General features: G+C 34.8%; 1 protein-coding gene and 1 non-coding gene across 4 annotated transcripts in view; one reads left to right on the top strand and one right to left on the bottom strand.

The window, feature by feature from the left end:
- Window positions 1–19,793, top strand: part of Gabra2 (gamma-aminobutyric acid type A receptor subunit alpha2) — a 126,636-nt gene that overhangs the window by 22,737 nt on the left and 84,106 nt on the right. The window lies entirely within an intron of this gene.
- Trnaa-ugc (transfer RNA alanine (anticodon UGC)) lies at window positions 16,801–16,873 on the bottom strand. The gene has a single exon. It is a non-coding gene; the product is annotated as a tRNA-Ala (tRNA).

Here is a 19,793-nt window from a genome sequence, read left to right as displayed (position 1 = left end):
TAAATAAGTTGTAATTAATTAAATAAGTTAAATAAGTTGTAATTAATTAAATATTCTCAAATAGGCCATTATCTTGTCTTGCTTTTAGTTATTATTAATGTTTCTGCCTCTATTCTCTCTGATGGCTTCCCATTTTTCTTTCAGTTCACCTTTTGCTCCAATTCTCATTCCTAGTGATCTCATTCTTTCTTAGGGATTCAGGTTGCCCTTCTCTGCACATGCTTTTCCAAAATCATTTTCCAGCTTGGTGACTTCACATATGCTCTGCATAATTAAATATCTCCTGGCTTTCTCAATAGTGTTTACCTATTGGCTACCTCCACTAATTCTTAACCCTCCCCCCTGCCAATTTTCTCCTTTCTGGCCTCATGAAATACTTCATTAATTCTTTCCTTACTTTCCTTATTCCTTCTGATCATGTTTGTTTTTTTTTTTTAATTTTATTTTTTGTGGTGCCGGGGATGGAACACAGGGACTCATGCATACGAGGCAAGCATTCTACCATTAAGGTATGGCTTCAGCCTAATTATTTTATCCTTGGCTTCTTTGGTTATTTTGTAACCAAATTGGGATGTTTTATAGGGAGTAGAAATATAACAGACTGGAGGAAGTGAAAGAAGGAGAGAAGTCAAGGATGGATCATAGGTTAGTTATCTATTACTAAAATAAATACCTGAGGTAAATCAACTTCAAGCTAGAAAAGATTTATTTTTCACTCACAATTTTGGAGATTTTTGTCTATGATCAGTTGACCCCACTGATTTTGGGCTAGTGACAAGCTAGCACATTATGTCAGCGGCTTGTTGCAGAGGAAGCCCATTCACCTCATGGTAAGAAAGCGAAAAACAGAGAGAATGAGAATTGAGCCTGCGTCCTAATATTCTCTTCAAGGACATGACCCTCCCCTCATTCCCAGCTGAAGTCCAGTGACTGGAGGACCTCCCATGAGGTACCAACTCTTATGGGTTTACCACCTCCCAATAATGCTAGACAATAGCAGTTGTTTACTTAGGCAAGGGGGTAGGAACTTTTGTTTTTTTGTAAATAGGAAAGGTATGAATTACAATTACTGTTGTACATGCCTTAGCTTCTTGTGTAGATTGTGAATTTATTGACCATGGTAGTTAAGTGTTTGACCTTGGTAGTTAACTTTTTGACCATGGTAGTTAAGTGTTTTATCCACATAGAACTTAACACAGCACCCTACATAAAGTATAACCCAGTAAATATTTAATAATTGAACAAGTTAGCTTAACTTTATCATCTCTTGTCTTTTTGCAAACCATTGCTTTTCTCTATGTAAATTTGCTGAGAATTAAATTTCTCTCAGTAATGACCAGCAATCACATGGCCCCTGCTTACAACAGATTATGAAAAGTTTAGAGACATAACCCCAAATCTTTAACTTAGTAGATTTTTGCAGTTCTGTTATCATGGTTTCATCTAAGTATTTTTAAAGCTAGATCTATTTATAAGCTGCACTTTATTTCTATTTACTTATTTCCATTTCTTGAATAAATCACATTCCCAAAGGGCTAGAAGGCATTTATATCTAGTTTCATTGCTAGCTCACTAATGGCACAGAAAGGGGATCCTTTTTTTTTTTTTTTTTTTTTTTCTGTACCAGGATCATGGGGGCACTTAACCACTGAGCCACATCCCTAGCCATTTACATTTTATTTTAATTTTTAGACAGGGTCTAAGTTGCTCAGGGCCTTACTAAGTTGTTAAAGCTGACTCTGAACTTGTGATCCTCCTGCCTCAGCCTCTAGAATCCATTGGGTTTACAGCGCCTGGCAAGGGATCCTCTTTTATTCTCGTTTTCTTTTTCCTGTCCTTCTTCTTCTTTCAGGAATGTGAATGGATATCCCCCTGCTTTTAAATTGTTTCAGGTTTCTATCCATACAGCATTATAACCTAAAAATAAAAATCACTATATGAAGGAGTCCTTCCCTGTTGAAAATAATTATTTTTGAAAAAAATTAGAGAGATCTAAAAAAATTGTTCACTAAATGCATTTCCAGTATTACTTAATATATTAATATTGGAAGCAGAAAATTATAGATATGTTGTTTTAGCGAAACAATTTTACTAAGTGAATAAAAATACGGTACTTACCAATCATATTTTATAGCTTTAGAGGTGCTGGCAATAAGTTTTTTTTGAGTGATATAAAATTAAGTATAATGAATATGAGTCCCCACAATTGAAGGTGGGCTATAAAGTTTCAGAGAGTAATTCCTTTGAAGATTTAGTTAAGGCTTGGGGAGTAGCTCAGTGTGGTAGAACAATTTTCTCGCACGTTTTAGGCCCCAGGTTTGATCCCCAACCCCACATTAAAAAAAGAAATTACAAAAGAAAAGAAAGATTTAGTGTAAGAGTATCACTTTAAATTCTGAATGGAGTGTTTTTCATTAGACTTGAGAACATAAATGGAATGAATGTGTTGAAGATTGTAAGATCCCATAAGGATTTAGTTAAGACCAGATCCTTAACTTTGGAGTGAGTGGTTTTCATTATATTTTACAATGTAATTTGGGCAGATCTGGAAAAATTTCAGACTGGCGTCTGGAGTTTATACACTTGGTCAAAAAGAAAATACCTTGAGTAATGTATTCACTACATACTGCCTTTGGCTGCAGGTACATTATGCTTAAGTGCCCTGAGTTGTCATTTTCTGTTTTAAAAAAGAAGGTAAAATCACAGATTGTAACTTTTGGTAAATAAGAGGCATGTGGATATGATGGTTGGATGAATGGATAAAGAAATGAGCTGTTTCGTAGTTGTAGATGACCTGTTTAAAAAAAAAGCTCATCATTCCTCATGTATAGAATATTAATGTGGCTGAGATAAATGGAGTGGTTGCAAAGGGTTAGATAGGAATGTAAATGGACAGATTCTAACAAGTAACCAGAGTATCATATGAAATCACTACAGCTGGCATGGCATATAGATGAAAGGACTCATTGGTAGAAGACAATGCAGAGAGGTTTGGTCAAGATTAAATCTAGTTCAGTTGCATTGGAAATAGTAGCAATGGACAGGAGTTTATACATTTCTATACTAGAACCAAATCAACAGATATGGGAGTGGGGAATCCCTAACTATCCAATGCATGTAATGATGGTCATGATTATAACGTTTCTAGAGAGGTGCCAATTCTGATTGGTAACACCCTTGTTGACTTCATAGCTATAATTATTTTGCAATGTATTACTGTCTCAAAGAAGACAAGAGAAAGACATTTTTTTCCCAATATTGCCTATTGCTAAACAACTAAAAATAAGATATTCTATACAGAGCATGTTTTACCTGAGTATTGCAAAACAAAAATGAAAGTCCTGTACTTCCAAAGTCAGAAAATAATTCCTCCTGATATAGCATAGCATGTTAAATAACAACATCCTCTCAAGAGCTAAGTTTAGGGTTTGTGAGTGAATTTAGAAAAGAGAAGTTGTACAATGTTTACCTGAGAATCATTTTTGCATTGTGGGACATTCTGAAGTTCTAAGACTCTGATAGAGAAAGGGCTGTATTGATTTAAAAAAAAAAATTCTAGAATTGGCATTGCTTCCCTCAGTGAAGCAAAGATAATCATCGTCATCGTCATTGTCATCATCATCATGTTCTGAGTGATTATTATGCTCCGAAAACTGTAACTGTAAACATGGTTCATACACTAACCCATGCCATCCTTATGCTGACCATGTATCATAGGACTATTTCAGTTTTACTGAATAACAGCTCAGTGAAGGCAGGCATTTGTCTGACTGTTGACCGTGTAGATTCAGATTCTAGAATGGTGCTTGGCACACTGTATGTGCTCATTAAATATTAGTTGAATACTAATTCCTCATGATCGAGGAAGCTGAGGCAAACTGACACGCTAAGAGGTTAAATTACACCCACATTTATACAGATAGGTAATGACAGAATTCAGAATTAAACTGAAATCTTTTCACTTCACATAGTCCTCATAGAGCAAAATGTATGGGGTGAAAAACCTTCATAATTGCTTTTCTCTTGATGTTGAGCATATGTAGGCCTGTAATAAGATCCATTTATTTATTCCCCTTCTAAACCTTAAACCAAATAGAAACTAGACCTAGAAAGGAGATTTACAGAGATCAGAATGTCAGTTTTGTTACTGACAAGGATAGATGGGCGAATGTGCCGTATTTGTGTGGCCATGGTCAGACTCTCTGATACCTACCTCATGATAGAGTATTGGGACCTGTGGCAGTCACCCCTGCCCCTCATCACTTCAATGTGTGCAGTCAAGAAGCGATATTCCTTCAGAGTGGCCCATATGTGACAGGCCGGTAGTGGCCTTGGTGTGTCTCTCCTGGGCAGAGAGAGTACTAAATATCCAACAAATGGCAAAGCTGATCACGTTCAGTTCTTTCCCCCAATCTTGTATGTCACAAAAGTCATTACTTCACTCTCCAGGGAAGTATGATTGGGCAATGAATGGGACTGGAATGTTCCCTCCAGAGAGAGAAATGTCCTTGAAAATGTGAGGCATGGAGAATTAAGTGTTCCTCCCAACACTGAGCCAGGGTATTTGTTATGTCTTATTTCTTTTTGTTCATCTCAGCAAGTAGAAAATGAGAATCCTGAAATTGTGAGATTAGTTCCTGAGTGTCCTGTGACAATCTGTGCAGGCTCAGGATTCACCTAAATTTTGGAAGTGATTTTCATCTGAGGACACTTAAGTTCTTGTGCACTTACTGATACAGCTGCCTTGTAATTCCTGGACAGACATTGGGGAGGGGAAATCTTAGATACCTTAGATTTGGGGAGCTGAAGAGCAACGGCTGCTTTATATTCAGTGAGTTTGCAATACCCCTGGATAATTGCAAGTACATTTCCTTCCTGAGCTGTGTTGGAAAGAGACTTTGGTGAACTGGTCCTTGAATGGGGGTTTGAGAAAAACCAGAAAATTAACAAGCAGATCAACTTTGGCACATCCACAGAGAGAACCTAGACAGGATGATAAAATGAAAGTCTTGGGAGAAGAAATTATAAACACATCAGAGAAAGCTCAGAAAGTTTCGGAGAACTCAAGAGTTATTATAATTTTCTAAGAAGCACAAGAGAGCAGTGGTTGAAGAAAGTGATTTTTGGAGTTTATGGGGTGAATTTGGAAGGAAATGGCTTTTATTTTTTAAGGGTTAATGTGGTCAAGGGATTGAGTACCATGAACTAAGTAATGATTAACAGGGTTTGATGTTGCCATACTTTATATGATAGAAACAAGGAATTTTCAGCAATTTCAGTGATGATAGAGATGAGTCCATATAGCTCTTTGAATAAGTAACTAACTATATTGTTGCTATTATGAGAATAATGAATGAAAAATATAAACAAAACTGCTCAAAACACATTTTATTTTCAAGTAGTCTCATAATCTGATGGGAACATGCATTCAGAAAGGCTTACAGAGCCTTACTATTGACCTGCCATTTTAATTAACTTAGTAATATTTTAAGTAATGTAGAAAATTATAAGTAAATGAAAGCAAGGTGGAAAACTTGTTGCAGAACAGGCTATAATGTATTTTCTCCCAATAATGCTGTGGTAGTGCTGTGCTTAATTTAGCCCTTATTTGGGGGTTCCTGTACCCAGGAGGTACTTTGGCAATGAAAGAATCAGAAGTCCTTCATATTTAAATAAGCTACACTGCAGGTAGCTTGGTGAATTCACTTAGTATATGCTTTGTACATGTAACAAATATCCTCTTGTTTTCTTTAATTTAATAATAAACTTGATTTAAAAAGAAATTTGAGAATCCGTTTAAGAAAAGTTATTTGCAGTTAAAGGCTCTGCTGGGGGGAAAATGGAGCTTAGCTTGACCCCAGAGGATATGTTATCGCTTCTCAGAGCTTACAAAGGAAGGGACAACTGCTGTTTAAGGCACTATTTAGAAAGACAATCTGTTGGAGTATTTTTAAAGCATGATGGATGTTTAATCCTAAAAATTATTGTTCATGGCTTTGAAAAGCTTGGAGCCAGCTGACTGCTTAGACATCCCTCTGTGTTTATACCGTAAGACTTGAACAATTGCATATATAAGGACTATTCAGGTTAAGAAAATACTGGTAAAAAAGAAAGGAAGAAATCAGAATTGAAGCATTTAATATAAATTGCCAGCACTGATATGACTCACCAGCCAAATGAGAAAGAAAGTGAAGTGTTGGCGTGGGTGGAGGGTGCCTCAGCGGGGAGCAGACGAGGATATTTTTATCAGAATGCACATATTAAGAGTCTACTCACTTCAGGGGTGCCTGTGAGGGCTGTATAAAGTGAGTTAGTGTATATAATTATAACCAGGTCTTTCTCCCATGGAAGTTTAGAATCTAAGACACAGATGGAGCCAGGTATGACACAGATGGGCACAATTCCCATCCCGCTGGATGACATATTCAAGCTTGAAACAAGGCTATGCATACAAGAAGAGGGCAAAGTGCATACACTGGCACCATGAACAATGGAATTTAAAGACTCCCAGGCTTTGTTATGCAGTGACCAAGTGAATTCTTGAGATCGGCTGCATTGAAAAGGAAGCAACCTGAGTCACTGAGGGTCAGCTGCTTGTTTGTTTTCCATGATTTCAAACAAACAGCTTGAATAATTAAAAAAAAAAATCATCTAGTTAACTTAAACATTCTGAATTTACAGTTGGGGTTTTGTGTTAGTTGGAGGTCCCAAACAGAGGTCAAGTATTAGAGATATTTAGGAATAATCCCTGGGGAGAATTGACTAACATGAAATAATGAAATAAATTAAAAGAATAACAAATTAAAATTCACTCATGTTCCCTGTGTTTTTCTTGCCTTTCTCTATAGAAATTATGAGCCAGTGTCTTGTTGTGAAAAATTTGCTAAATTAAGATTACACTCTGGAACAGCATAACTCTTGATAATTACTTTCTGCTTCCCCATCCAGAAAGTTTAAATCCTTGCCTACACATAACAGAGACTCATGATTATGCAGAACTGTGTAGTGAAACAAGTTGCTACTTTCAACATGTCACAGCAGTTAACATCCAAGTTTTAGAGTTGGATATGAGTTTCAATCCTGGCTCTGCCACTTACTTGCTGTGTAACCTTGAACAAGTAACAAACTCTAAAATATTGGTTTCTGTATTTGCCAAGAAGAGTAATACTTACCTCACAGTATTTATGAGAGGAAATAAGAATGATGTATGCAAAATACTTAACAAAGCCCTGGAATGTGATATGTACTCAGACAAAGAGAATATTTGTCTTAATTTTTCATGCATTTATTATATATTACATATTTATTGAGTGCCAAGTATGTGTCAGCAATTGTTCTAATCCATTGAAATCTATCAGTGAATAAAACAGGTTCCTGCCATTGTGAATTTACATTATGTGAATGGAGCAGAATAATGAACTTACTAAAGAGGCAAAATATATAGTTTGTGAGTGATGAATGCTTTGAAGAAAATAAAAATCAATAAATAAAAGTAAAGCAAGGAAATGAGAAGTGGGAAAACTGAGAGTAAGATGCATTCTACTTTATATGGAGCTGTTAATTTTAGCCTTGTTGAGATGTTGACATTTCAATGGGGACTGGAAGGTTGAAGAAGTCACTGGATGAAATATTTGCATTCTGGCATGGCAAGCAGCTCAGTCAATTCAAAGGGTACCCAGGGAGAGCATGAAGAAAGGAAGGAGGCCAACATGGTGGAGTGCTAGGTTAGCAGGTGATGAATTCAGACATGCAATGATGAGGATGACTCTAGTCACGCAGGGCTCTGCTGGCATTATTAGAGCCTTGACCGCCACTTCACAGTAAAATGGAGAATTGTGGCAGAGTTCTTAGCAGAGGCTTAGCTTCAGTTGATATTCTTGTTATAAGGTCCACTCTGTATGCTTAATGAGAGTGAACAACCCCAGGGCAAAGATGGAAGTGGGGAAACCATTAAGGGAACATTGCTCTTTCCTGGTGAGAGACATTGGTGGCTTGAACCAGGGTCATAGTAGCATACTAGTAGCATTCTTGTAAAGTGATAGGATTTTGTAGATATCTATCTATCTATCTATCTATCTATCTATCTATCTATCTATCTATCTGGGTTTGAAGATATCTCTATCTATCTGCAAACAAAATGGCCTCATTGTTCTCTGGCCACACAGAGACAAGTGCTTTACAATCAATGGAAATGGACAATGGATGAATTCACCTGACTAAATAAATTTCCAAAGTCTCTCTCTCCAAAAAACCCCCCTCCACACACACACAGTTTTTTTTTTTTTTTTTTTGTATGGGTGTGTGTATATGTAGCTAGGGATTGGACCTAGGACTTTGCACATGTTAGACAAGCACTTTATCATTGACCTTTATTCCCATGTCTTCTTATAATTTATTTTGAAACAAGATTACTAAATTGCCCAGGCTGATCTAATTATGAACATCCCGCCTAGACCTCAGGAGTAGTTGGGAGGACAAGTGTGCACCACCATACCTGTCTGCTTAGGGATATACTTACTCCATTGAGTCAATATGTTTCCTGGTGGATTGAAAGCACTGCCACAGTGCTTTCAGGAATCGAAGCATTTCATTTCTGTATTGTATTTATATCCTTGTGAACAAATACAGATGTGATACATAAAAACTTTCATAGTGAGAGGAGAGAGGGTATTAAAGAGTATAATTGAAGATAATTACAAAGCTTGGCATAAGCATGGGAAAGGGTTATAATAATTGATTATTGTTATTTTAAAATTTATGGCTTGCTTTACACACTTACATTATTGTATTCCTTATATCATCCTCAGAACTTATTTAAATGGTATATATGAAAAGCTGGTGCTAAATAAAAGATAATACAATCATTGAGGGGTCTGAGGACAATTCTACTGCTCAGGGAAAACCGAAAGGCACAAAAAGATTACAGGGTTTCCTAGGGAAAAACTTCTTTTACTTGATAGCTCCATCTACATCTGGCTCTGCCTGTTCATCCCCCATTAGGTTGTCTGGTTCAAGTACTTTGCGATAGCCATTCTCCTAAATCAATATGGCTACCCACAGCCTTCTTGATTGAAGGAAATGGTCCTCCTTTCTAAGAGCCCTGTGACATGAGCTCATTGTTCTCCGGCCACAGAGAGACAGTGCTATAGAGTCAATGGAAATGGACAATGGATGAAATTACCTGACTAAATAAGACCCCAAAGTCTGTCTTAAATTTCTTTTCCAAGGGCAAAAATGGATCTCATTCCTTCTCCTTATGTGGTGATATATCCTTAGGAACTAAAGAGAACTGACACAGTGCTTTCAGGAAATGATGAATTTCATTTCTGTATTGGATTTATATTCTTGTGAACATTTACAGATGGGATACATGAAGAGTTTCATAGCAAGAGGAGATGCAAACATTATTATTTCTGGGAGGACCAAAGGAAAAATAAATTCTGTAGTTTACTTACCATTTCTGTGTTTTCTTTTTCCCCTTCATAAATGGTGAGTCACAAATATAAGCAAAATACTGAGGCTCAACAGTTGTAAATAGACTTCAGAATTGCAGTGTCAGTTTCAAGAAGGAATGGTGTGGTTGAGGAGTATCAGGGCACAAATGGAATCCCCCTATTTCCCTATCCCTGTCTCCTGGACCACAAACGGGATGTTTTTCTATTGCCTGAAATGCAAAGGCTTATTTATAGTGGTTCTATGCCTTTAGTAAAGGTCTCACAATTTCACATTTGGGTTCAGTGAAGGCAGACATGGGGTGGCAACTCTCTGATCTATGAGTTGGGTTTGTACCCCAGTTGCCTCCTAGAACTACCTGGAGAGCTGGCACAGTAGCTTAAAAAGACTAGAAAGAATGGCAGGAACAAGCAAGGGTGAGCACTTGGGAATCATTTTCTGGTAAAACTCCATATGTACACACTTACAAGTTTATATACCGAATATTTTTGTAAGAAATAGTGATGGAAACCGAATTTAGGACAGGGGGGGAAAAACCCAACTATTTTATAATAGAATATTGCATCAGAGAAAGAAAAAGAATAAAGCTTAAAATGGAATTAAAAAAAGAATAAAGCAATTTGAATATTTGCATTAAAATATTTTATATGAGACATGATCACAGCTGACAAATTAGATATGCTTTAGTGCAATGAATAGTAAATCCAATTTTTAAATTTCAAACATAGTCTGTAATAATTTTCCTTGGAAAGTCAGTTTTAAATTTTAAGTCTTGAATATTTTTACTATTCATATATCTTATCTGATATTCTGACTTTCAAAATTTTGTTGGTAAGAAATTTATCTCTTGACTATTTTCTCTTTAGTAGCAAATGTTAAAATAAAAATATTTTAGTGTTCTAAAAAACATAACTAAGATTTGGGGACAGTATTATAATGAAGTAGAAATATATCACAAATTACAAAGAATGCTCATTTTGAGAACTTGAATTAACAAGTGTTTTGTGACCAGGTGTAAGCATAACTTCCAAAACCATTTTGAAGACCATCAGATAATTCTACCATTACTTTCATTTCATACTTATATTTTCTCATCCTCTTTATAGCTCTTCCGTGTCTAGTGAATTTTTTGTTAAATTCCTGTTACTACCAATTTCTACACTCACTTGTAGGCATAAACCTTGTACTGCATCTATTTTCTTAGCCCTTCCTCACCATGTAGAGCTCTAAATCTCTCAGGACTTCATCAAGGTAGCCTGTCATAAGTATTAATATCCATTGCTGTTAATGTGTTATCTCTCTCCTTTTATTTTTTAAGACTGCAGCTATGAGAACACATAATAAAATTAGTTGAATTGATTTTTATCTTCTTAAACTAGAAGAAAGAAATAAAAGCAAGCATGCTTTATGCATAGAAAGGTGACCTGGCATATCGGCTTCTGGGAAGCTTTCCCTGACACTCAGCTGTTAGTTCAAGACCATCTTCCTCCTTCCTTATCAGATCTCTTGTTTTCCCACAGCACCCATTACTTGTTTTTACGCTTTGTTTGTTTTTACTGTCTATTTACATTTTATGGATAATGATATATTTATTTGTTTCTTTTCTTTTCAAGACTATGATGGTTACATGTTATGTTCTTTGTCTTCTATGACATGGTATAATAAGTATTCAATATTTTTTTTTCTTTGAAGGAGGACAAAAGGACAAAAAAAGCTTATTTATCCATTTCTCAGTGTAGAAATTTATCCATTTCTACAGATAGACCTTATTGGAAGTTGCAGATTTAATATACAATGATATAATTCTTCAGATTTAGATTTGAAGGACCATAATTAGTATAGGTATGACATATGTAGATAGGATAATCACATACAAAAATTTAATCTACTATATGGGCATAGAGTTAATGCTTAATGCTGGTAAGTTGCTTTTATTATCTTACACTGGTAATTCAATAGATATGACAAGTACTTAAGGGTTGCTACTTAGGTTTCTACAAGTTCATAATTACATATTAGCTATAAAGCAATCATAATATTTTCCAATATACATAGCTTTAGGAAATAACACCTACTAATATGTGATAAAGTTAATTACTTGAGTAGATTTCTTTTTATAGTCTTTTAAGTTAAATTTATTGTTAAGAAGAAAGTGAAAAAAAGAAAGTCTGTCATCAAATTAGAATATCAATAAGATCTGTGTTATAAATACAGTTTCTTTTTGAGGCTGATCCAGAAGATTCAGGGAAGATAGTATGAGTTTGTAATGTTGCCAATAAGGGTCTGAATGCATTTAACTTTGGATTGTTGTAGATGGAAAATGATGAACCATTGAATGTGAGCACTGTACTCTGCTTGAAACAAACAAATGATCTTAAAACCTGTTTTTCAGCATCTAAATCTAAAAACCCTGCCTTTAAATTTTTCCAAAAAGATTATGGAATTCACCGAATTGCCACCCTAATAATTTTCCTACATGTAATTGATTCCAGATTATTCATGGTATGAAGAATTGACTCATTCATATTTAAGTGTGACAGGATTTGTATGGCCTTATTCTTAATTTTAATGTGCTATCCAAAAAGAATGCTTTCAAAACTAATTTCCTATTTAGCCATATTTCTAAAAGAAAAACAACTGGATGATAAAAAATCTTAAAAAATAAAGTGATTTTTCTTGGGATGTTGCTTTGTTTAATTCTATGATTGTGATGTTCTGTGTTGCTCCTGTTGAAAGGAATGCTGGAAGTTGTTGAGATGCAAATACAATGTCCATTTAGTGATTTCTTATGCATTGTGAGTTACAATATAATTTGAATACTTCTTTTGAAGAAAATAAAACAAAAGAAACAAAGAGCAAATCAACTATTCTCAAACCCCAAATAGCAAAAATGCCTGGAACCAAAAAAAAAAAAAGAAAAAAAAATACAAACAAATAAAACCGAAAGACTGATGAACTATCCCAGAGATATCAAGAATAATTTTCCAGAAGTGTTATTTGAGCTGAACTTTTTTAAGAACAAAGATTAAATGAGAAGACATTTACATAGAAGTAAAAGCAAAAGCAAACACAAAGGTCTGAAGGAGAGCAACATGGGTTTTTCAGGGCTGGGCCACAGAACAGAATGGCTGTGGGTCAGCATGTGAGCATGGACAGACATATTGTGAAGGGTGTCGTGTGCCATGCTGAGATCTTTGAAAATCTGTTCAGGCAAAGGATAGTAATTGAAAAAAAGATGATCATAGAAAAGGCATCATAAGATTTCTAATTAGTAGATAACACTTTGGTAGTATCACAGAAGGTAAACAGGAGCTGGCAAGATTGGAAGCAGGAAAATCCTGAAGAAATAATTCCAGATGTGAGGATGGAGAGGAAAGGAAAATACAAGGATTTTATAGGAAATAGACATGAAAGAACCCAGTAGAAGTTAATGTGAAATATAGGTCAGAGTCCATATTGAGAGGCTAAGAGTATAACTCAAGGGTGGAATACATGCTTAGCATTCATAATATCCTTGGTTCTGTCTCTAGCACCAGGAAAATAAAAAGTTACCATTACCTTGATGATGGTGCCTTTTAACAAGGCTCAAAATAAAGAAGGAGGCAGAATCTTATATATTGGAAAGATATTGATTATATTTGAAATTGTTTGGGTTGTATTTTTAGTGGTAATACTTTTATATAACTGCTTTCCTTTTACAAAATAAAGAACAGAAAAATTATCTTTCAAGATAAACATAAATATTGTTATCAGTGGTAGCATTACATGGGGGTTATGAAAAAACCAAAAACAGTTTGTTAAATACTTTAAATTATGTTCCCTTTATTAGTAAATGAATATGGTAAGATTTTTCAATCCCTTAATATTAGTAATAATTAAGAATTGTATTTCTTAGTGCATTAAGAATCTTTATATTTATTTGTAAAATAAATAATTATACTAAAATCCTAATCTGGGCCCTGTGAACTCAACACCTGTAATTCTAGTAACTTGGGAGGCTAAGGAATAAGGTTTGAAAATTTGAGGTAAGCTTAGGCAACTTTGGGAGACCCTGTCTCAAAAGAAGTTTAAAAAGTACCAGGGATATGGCTCAGCATGCAGTAGGCTCTGGGTTCAATTCCTAGCATCCTCAAAACAAAACAAAACAAAAGATATTCTACAACTATTATATATATGCATTCTCTCAGATTAAAATGAATATTGGGAGCAAGATATATATTTATATCAGCAGAGTTTTTAAATTCTCATAGCTCAACAATTAAACTGTTTTTTTTTTTTTTTTTTTATTACTGCACTTGGGAACAGAATGAGCTCTCAGGATGGCTCCTAATAAGCTACATATTTACCAACAATCCCAAGTAGACCATCAGGAGCTGGTTCTCTGACTAAAATTTGGACTCTTAGTGTTTTAGAATAACCCATGTATTCTGGATGACCTGTTTATCAACTTGGAATGGGGCAGAGACCCTAAAATCTCCTTCCAGGAGAAGCTAGCATGTAATAAAGGGGTATCTTTGAAAACATCTTCACTTCCTCATCAAAGCCCCAGAATGAATGTGCAGCAGTTGCTTGATGAAACATTACCTTCAGGAATGTAACTGCCCATGGTAGCACAAGCAGCTTCCCTTAGGAAGCATTCTCTTCCTGTCTGTAATGCTAGCATTTCTCTGAGTTGTACTTAGTAAGCCCGTGGTGGATATTTGTTAATTGATTAAATGGTTACATTAAATCAAGGCAGATCAGTCTCTCTTTTCTTAGAGGATTTCCTTCACTGGTGCTTTGGGAAGGATGGTGTCTTCAAGTCCCCCATCAGCAGAAGTCAAATCATTCATATTGGAGAAAGAAATTTCAAAGAGAGCGAAAGCAGTGCAAATCTAACTACAGGAAGGTTCTGAGAGCCAGAACAATCGCCAGGCTTGGTGGACATAGACCTTAAAGATTTCTAAGTCAGATTTATTTGTCATTCACAGGCAGATACTACTGAATTGCAATTCTTTAAAGACTTTTTGTATGTATGCCATCTAAAAGCCTAAAGGTATTTACTTTAAAAGTTTGATTGACAAACTATATAGAAACTTTTAGGATACAATGTGATCTCTGTGTGTGTGTATGTGTGTAATGGAATGATCCAATAGAATACTCACATATAAACATACACACACACCTATATATATAAAACATATAATATATAAAATATATAATATATAATGTAGTATATATAAATATATAATATATATATGAATTATCCAACAGCCCAATTAATATATCCATCAAATGCAGACTTATTTCTTTATTGTAAGAGCATTTAAAATCTACTTTTCAGTAATTTTGTAATTTCAGAGTTTTTAGTAATTTTGTAATTTTAGTAATTTTGAAGTGTACCATATATTCATCAGTCACCTTGTTATAGTTACCAGAACTAGTGCACCATATTACCATAATTTATCACTCCCATAATTTATAATTAAAAGCATGTGCTCTTTGACCAGCCATTCCCCTATGCCCCCACTGCTCTCACCACTCAATTTCTGGTAACCACTATTCTACTCTCTAGTTATATAAGATTGAATTTGTAAGATTGCACACACAAGTGAGATCATGCAATATTTGTCTTTTTGTGACTGGTTTATTTCACTTAATGTCTTTCGAATTTTATCCTCTTGTCACAAAAAGAACTTCATTACTTTTTTTAAGACTGAGTAAATACACACTCACACAAACACCCATACCCGCCCACAGTTTTTTTTTTTTTTTCCTTCTTCCATTGGTGGGCCTTCTTTAGGTTGTTTCCATGTGATGGCTATTGTGAATGGTACTGTAATGAATACAGGAGTACAGACAAGTCCTCCAGATACCAATTTCCATTCTTTTGTGTATACCTAGTATACACAGTAGTGGGATTGTTGCATTGTGCTAATTCTGGTTTTAGTTTTTAAATTAATTTTTCTACTGTTTTCCAAAATGGCTCTACTAATTTACATTCCCACCAAAAGTACACAAGAGTTCCATTTCTCTACAACTTCACCAAACTTGTTATCTTTCATCTAGCTAATCTAACAGGTGTGAAGTGGCATTTCATTGTGGTTTTAATTTGCATTTCCTTGATGATTAGTAATGTTAAGCAATCTTTTTATGCATCTAATGGCCATCATCTCTTGAGAAATGTTTATTTTAGTCTTTTGCTCATTTAAAAGAATGTTATTTATTTTATTTTTGAGTAGTTTCTCAAAAACAAGTAGCTTCTCATATATATGAAGGATGAGCCCCTTACCTAATGTCTAATTTACACATATTTTCTTCCATCCCATGATTGTGTCTTTTCTATTGCTTCATTCATTGTACAGAAACTTTATAGCTTGATGCAGTTAGTTCATTTTAGTTTTTGCATTTTGTGCTTTTGGCTAAATGTTTAAGAAATCATTGTCCAGATCAATGTTGTGTAGATGTTTCCTGTGTTTTCTTTTAGTAGTTTAACAACCTCAGGTCTTATATTTAAATTTTATCCAATGCTGGTTGTTTTTTATCCAATATTGGTTTATCCAGTCTGGACTGATTCTTGCATGGGGGGAGCTTAAGTCCCAGTCTGGCTTCCTGCATGTGGGTAATTACTTTTTCTAACGTCAATTATTCAGTAGACTTTCTCCTCAATGTGTGTTCTTGGAATCTTTGTTGAAAGTCAGTTGACTGTAGATGAGGCAGTTACTTCTGGATTGACTCACTCCTTAGTTGATGAGATGGTTTTTATGCCAGTATATACTATAAAGTTGTTTTGATTTCTATTGCTTTGTAGAATATTTGGAAGTTAGGTAGGGTGAGTCCTACAGCTTTTTCTTTGGTAAAAATAGCTTTGGGTATTCTGGGTCTTTTGTAGTTATGTAAATTTTAGGATTATATTTTATTTTGTGAGGAATGCCTTTGACATTTTGGTAGGAATTGCGTTAGTGAATCTGTATGAATATTTAAACAATATTAACTCTTCCAATTCATGAACGGAGAATATTTTTCCATTCATTTGTTTTATCCTTAATTTCTTTGATCAATGTTTTATAGTTTTTGGTATGTTAATAATTTACCTCTCTGTTTGTTCCTTTTTTTAATGCCATTGTATATGGGATTACTTTCTCGATTTTTTTTTTCAGATACTTCATTCTTAGTTATGCCCAAATGGGCTACATTTTTTTTTTCAAAAATTTTTTTTAATATTTATTTTTTAGCTTTCAGCAGACACAACATCTTTGTTTATATGTGGTGCTGAGGATCGAACCCTGGCCGCATGCATGCCAGGCGAGCGCACTACCGCTTGAGCCACATCCCCAGCCCAGAATAAACAAACAATTTTTTTTTTGATGGTGGTGCTGGGGATTGAACCCAGGGCCTTGTGCATGCAAGGCAAGCACTCTACCAACTGAGCTACATTCCCAGCCCCTTACATATTTTTTTAAATCAATGCATTTTTATTTATTGAAAAAATGAAGGTAAACAAACAAAACTACAATAATCAGAACACATGAAGATTCTACCCAAACAAAATATATGCTGGTTTTCTTATTGTTATTAATTCTTCTTGCTTTAAGGGTGCTTTTGAGCACCCAAATATAGTACTATATTGTTTGAGTCATCCTTTTTATCATATATATATTGAGTGTCTGTTGAGAGTAGGGTAATTTGGTAAGGTGCAAGAATTCTTTTGTGGTAGAATAATGGCACATTGTATTATCAAAGTTAACATTTTCAACTTTTAGTAGGGAACACTAAGTGCCATGTTCACAGAAGTCACTTAGTAAGTATTTGTTGACTAATGAAATTGATTGATGACAAAGGACACATGTAGGTGTTATAAGAATCATCTTAGGAAGCAGACTTTCTTTATTGTTTCTGAGAGGGTAAAGCAAAGCATAACAATGACTAACTTGTCTTAAAATATGTGCATGACATTTTAATTATGATATATGAGGAACAAAATTATTAGCATCCTAATCTTGAAGGGATGTCATCTGTGGTTTGATTTACTCTCAGTATCACAGACTCTTTTCTTCATTGATACCACTGTTAATGCCTAAATTGTGAATACACTATATCTTATTGCTTGGATGGTTAGCGCCAGTGAATACAACTAATATCTTTCTTTCTGTAAACATTGTAATTAATGTTGTTCTTCCTTAGAGTAAGTTAAAAGTGCTTGCCTTTGGCTTGGTTTTTACTCAGAAGCAGACTAAGATGTGGACTTATTTGAGAAATGATGTCAGGAGGAGCTATTAGAGGGGGTGATGAAGTGACCCCAGGAAACCATGATAAGGTAGACTAATGAGCAAGCAACTGCTGAGGAAAACTGGAGTTTATTCCCACTGAGGACCTCTGGTAAATGGTGTGGAACACGCCTCAGTTGTTTCCACTTAGCGGGAGAGAAAGCTGAGTTGTGTTTCTTATATCTCTCATCAGTCCTTGGTTCAGGGTTACTTCCAGGAGCACTTGCAGGCAGAGAATATCTAGAGGTTGCAACAGAACACCACAGCATGTAGAAGAATCAGGATTGTCAAGAGAGTATGAACAAGGAACTGACTATAGATTCAAAATTGGTTGTATGTATATGTATAATAATATTTTTTGTACTAATATTTTAAATGTAGTTAATATAATTTTTAAAATATCAAAGTTTTAACTTGAAATAATTGTGTAGTATAATAAGATTTAAATATATTTACACATAACTAGAAATGTCTCTTTCGGAACTTTCTCAGCTTCTCTACTATTAGACCCCAAATCCCTTTACATTTGTTTAAAATAGTTATCTATTTTTGTGTGATAACAGTTTTAATAGGTGTGATGGAACATAGCATTGTGATTTTTATTTTCATTTTCCTGATGATTAGTGAAACAGAGCATTTTTTATATGTCTGTTGGCCATTTGTGTATCTTCTTTTGAGGAATATCATTTCTGGTCCTCTGCCCATTTTTAAATAGGGTCATTAATTGTCTCATTATTTGGTTGTTTGGTTTCCTTATATAATTTGGGTATGAACCCTTTATCTGGTATATAACTTGCAAATATTTTCTCCCATCCTGGGATTGTATCTTTACTATTAATTTCTTCATTTCAGAAACTTTTTAGTTTGAGGCATTTGTCCAGTTTTGCTTTTATTGCTTGTGCTTTTGGGTTCATGTGCAGAAATCATTGCCTAGATCAATGCTGTGTAGCTTTTCCCTGTGTTTTCTTTCAGTAATTTTATAGTTTTGTGGCTGATATGTAAATCATTCATCATTTTCGAGTTGATTCTTATATAAGAAGTTAGATAGGGTCCAAGGTCATTCTTTGCACATGGGTAGTCAGTTTTTCCATCATTTATTGAAGAAACTTGTGTTTTCTTGGCACTTATGTTGGAAATAAAATGACTGTAGATGTATGGGTTTCTCTCTCACTACTAATTCCTAATAAACTCAAGGATATTCTCCCATTCCTCCTTCCCCTTCCCTCCATGTATCAATTTTCAGTTCTCTTTAATAAATATCCTGAGTGTTTACTCATGAATTTTCTTTCACCATTGATTTTTTCTCTCTCCTATATGTTCAGCATCTCCCTTTCTGCCCAGGTCCTCCCTGTGTATATTGTCATATGCTCAACTGTGTTCTTCCTGAAACAAGAAAAACAACAACAACAACAACAAACCTGTCCCTTTTCCACCATTTGCTCCTTTACAAGAATCTTCTTCCTCTTCATGAACTTCTAAAGATTTCTTTAAAATCATTCTAGTTGTTCCTTTTGTCTTACCTTCTTTCCCTCTACATTGGCCTCTGCACACATATTTTATTCTCTGGATGCCTTCCAGATCTTTAAATTCAGCAAATATGTGGCCCTCAAAATTGTGTGATTTGTCAGCACCTTTGTCTGTATTCCCTTCTTTGTAGAAGTGTAAATTGCCTTGGTAACACTCTTATCTCTGGTCTCTGAGACACTGTATTCTCTTCTTTTGATTCCACTGCCTCTCTGGATTTTCTTTTCTTGCTTAATGTCCTGGTTCATTTTCTTTTTATGAGTTCTTTCAATGTTAGTGTATGCTCTTTTTCCTTCTTGGTCTGTATTCTGATTTAATTCATCCACTTCTTAGACTCCAGTTATAGTCTATCATAACAGTACTGTAATAATAGCTAACATTATGTAACATCATTATCTAGCACTGTTTTACACTTCTTATAGGCCTTCATCTCCAAATGGATCCAGTGAGGTTGTTATTGTTGTCTTTCTTGGTTTAGAGATGAAGAAACATACATGCATAGATGTTAGGCAATTTGTCCAATGATTATTTATTTGAACCAATAGCTCCCTTAGTAGATACAGATGTAAA

This window comes from Callospermophilus lateralis, chromosome 8 (assembly GCF_048772815.1).
Source record: "Callospermophilus lateralis isolate mCalLat2 chromosome 8, mCalLat2.hap1, whole genome shotgun sequence".
In the NCBI taxonomy this organism is placed as follows: Eukaryota; Metazoa; Chordata; class Mammalia; order Rodentia; family Sciuridae; genus Callospermophilus; species Callospermophilus lateralis.
Note: the sequence above shows the minus strand (reverse complement) of the source record. Positions and strands in the feature narration are given on the sequence as shown.